The sequence below is a fragment of the Sapajus apella genome, unplaced genomic scaffold (assembly GCF_009761245.1).
Source record: "Sapajus apella isolate SASKATOON/1434 unplaced genomic scaffold, GSC_monkey_1.0 scaffold14, whole genome shotgun sequence".
Classification (NCBI taxonomy): Eukaryota; Metazoa; Chordata; class Mammalia; order Primates; family Cebidae; genus Sapajus; species Sapajus apella.
In genome coordinates this window covers 20,488,123-20,491,381 of record NW_022436954.1, presented here as the reverse complement: position 1 = coordinate 20,491,381, position 3,259 = coordinate 20,488,123, and positions in this window count along the sequence as shown.

The following is a 3,259-nucleotide window of genomic DNA, read 5'->3' as shown; positions in this document are numbered from 1 at the left end:
CTCTTTTTTTCAAGCTAGGTTATCCATTTTGTTTCTCTTTTCATAAAAGAAACTCATAGTTTTGTTGATTTTGTTGTTTTTTTATAATATCTATTTCACTTATTTCTTACCTGATTTTTGTTATTTTCTTTCTTCTGTTAACTTTTGGGCTGAGTTTGTTTATGTTTTTCTAGTTTCTTCAGGTATAAATTGATGTTATGTATTTGAGGTTTTTCTTTTTCTTACTATAAGAATTTATTGCTGTAAATTTTCACCTTAGAACTACTTTGCTGCATCCCATAAATTTTTGCATGTTGTATTTCCACTTTTGTTCATCTCAAGACATTTTTTATTTTCTTTTGATTTTTTCTTTGACTCGGTTGTTCAGGAGAATATTGCTTAATTTCTACATATTTATGAATTTTTTAGCTTTCATCCTGCTATTGACTTCTAGTTTTGTACTGCTGTTGTCAGAAAAGATACTTGATACTAATCCTTCTCAAACTTTTTCAAAGAATTGAAGTTATGGAAACACTTCCAAGCTCATTTTATGAAGCTAGCATTACCCTGATACTGAAGTCAAACAAGAAGACTACAGAAAATAAAATTACAGGCCAATAGCCTTGATGAACATAGATTAACATGGAATTTCCTCAGCAAAATACTATCAAACCAAATTCAAAGCACATGAAAAGAATTATACACGACAATCAAGTAGGATTAATGCCTGGAATATAAGGACGGTTCAACAAACAAAAGTCTATAAAATACACCACATATACAGAATGAAGGGTAAAAATCAAATGATCATCTCAATAGATGCAGAAAAAAATGTATTTGATAAAAGTCAACATCCTTTCAGGATAAAAACGCTCAACAAATTAGGTAAAGAATGAGTGAATCTCAATGTAATAAAGGCCATATACAACAAGCCCACAGCCAATATCACACTCAATAGTGAAAAGCTGAAAGCATTACCTCTAAGATCAGAATGTAGACAATGATGCCCACTGCCCGTTCTTGCCACATCTATTCAAAACAGTACTTGAAGCCCAACCAGAGCAATTAGACAAGAGGAAGAAATAAAAGGCATCCGAGTCAGAGATGATGATGCTAAATTGTTTTCACAAATAACAACCTTATATATTGAAAATCCTAAAGATTCTACCAAAAATCTGTTAGAACCAAAATAATTCAATAAAGTTGCAGAAAACAAAATCAACATACAAAATCAATGGCATTTCTAACAACAAATTATTCAAAAAAGAAATTATGAAAACAATCCCATTTATAATAGCATCAAAAAGAGTAAAATATTTAGGAATAAATTTAACCAAAAAAGTAAAAGATTGATATGCTGAAAAATAAAAAATATTAGTGAAAGAAATGGAAGGAGACACAAATAAATGAAATGGAATGGACAGGAAGAATTAATACAGCTAAAATGTCCATATTACCCAAAGTGGCTACAGATTCAACTCAATCATTATCAAAATTCCAAAAACACTTTTTACGGAAATAGAAAACACATTTCTAAAATTTACTTGGAGCCATGGAAGATCCCAAATGTCAGCACAATCGTGAGAAAAAAAAAAAAAAGTTGGAGGCATCACACTTTTAAATTTCACATTATATAAAGAAGCTATTGTAATCAAAACAGTATGGTAATGACATAAAAACAGATACATAGACCACTGGAATAGAATAGGGAGCCGATAAATGAATCCACATATATATGGTCCATTAATGTTCTATAAAGTCACCAAGAATACAAAATGAAGAATGGATAGGTTCTTTAATAAAAGATGCTGGGAAAGCGTCATATCTACGTGAAACAATAATAAAATTGAATCCTTATCTCACATTATACATATAAATCAACTTAAAATAGATTAAAGCCTTAAACATAAAGCTTAAAGCTATAAAATATTTAGAAGAAGACATATAGGACAAGCCCCTGACATTGGTGTTTGCAATGAATTTTTGGGTACAATCTCAAAAGCATAAGCAACAAAAGCAAACATACACAAGTAGGATTACACCAAGTTGAAAAACTTTTGCACATCAAAGGAACAAATTTAACAAAATGAAAAGGCAACCTATGAAATGTATTAACACCAGTAGGGGTTAATATTCAAAACATATGAGAAGCACATACTCCATATACATACATACATAAAACAGCAAATGGTCTTGGAACCTAAATAGTCATTTCTCTAAAGAAAATATACAAATGGCTGATCAGTATAAGAATGTGCTCAACATCATTAACTATCAGGGAAATGAAAATTAAAACCACAATATATACTACCTCACATCTGTTAGAATGACTAATGACTAATGATGTGAAGAAAAGGTAACTTTGTTGATGACAGTGTAAACTGGCATAGCCATTGATATGCTTTGGCTGTGTCCCCACTCAAATCTCATCTTGAATTGTAACTCCCATGATTCCCATGTGTTATGAAAGGAACCTGGTGGGAGATAACTGAATCATGGGGGTGGGTCTTTCTCATGGTGTTCTCACAATAGTGAGATCTGATGGTTTTATTTTTTATTATTTATTGATTGATTTAATTGTACTTTGGGCTATAGGGTACATGTGCACATCCTGCATCCTGCAGGATTGTTGTATAAGTACATACATGCCATGGTGGTTTGCTATCTTCCCCTCCCCTGCCCCCCGTTGCCTACATCAGGCATTTCTCACCGTGTTATGCCTTCCCATCCTCCCTGCACCCCACTGTCCCTCTCCTCCCCTTCCCTCTACCCCCAGCACCTAGCCCAGTGAGTGTTGTTCCCTTCGCTGTGCCCAAGTGTTCTCATTGTTCAATATCTGCCTATGAGTGAAAACATGTGGTGTTTGGTTTTCTGTTCTTCTGTCAGTTAGCTGAGAATGATGGTTCCTAGATTCATCCATGTCTCTATAAAAGACACTAACTCAACATTTTTTATGGCTGCATAGTATTCCATGGTGTATATGTGCCACATTTTCTTTGTTCAGTCTATCATTGATGGGCATTTGGGTTGGTTCCAGGTCTTTGTTATCATGAACAGCACCACAATGAACATATGTCTGCATGTGTCTTTATAATAGAACAATTTATAATCCTTTGGGTATATACCCAGTAATGGGATTGCTGGGTCAAATGGAATTTCTATTTCTAAATCCTTGAGGAATTGCCACACTGTCTTCCATAATGGTTGAACTAATTTACACTCCCACAAACAGTGTAAAAGCATTCCTATTTCTCCACATCCTCTCCAGCATGTGTTGTCT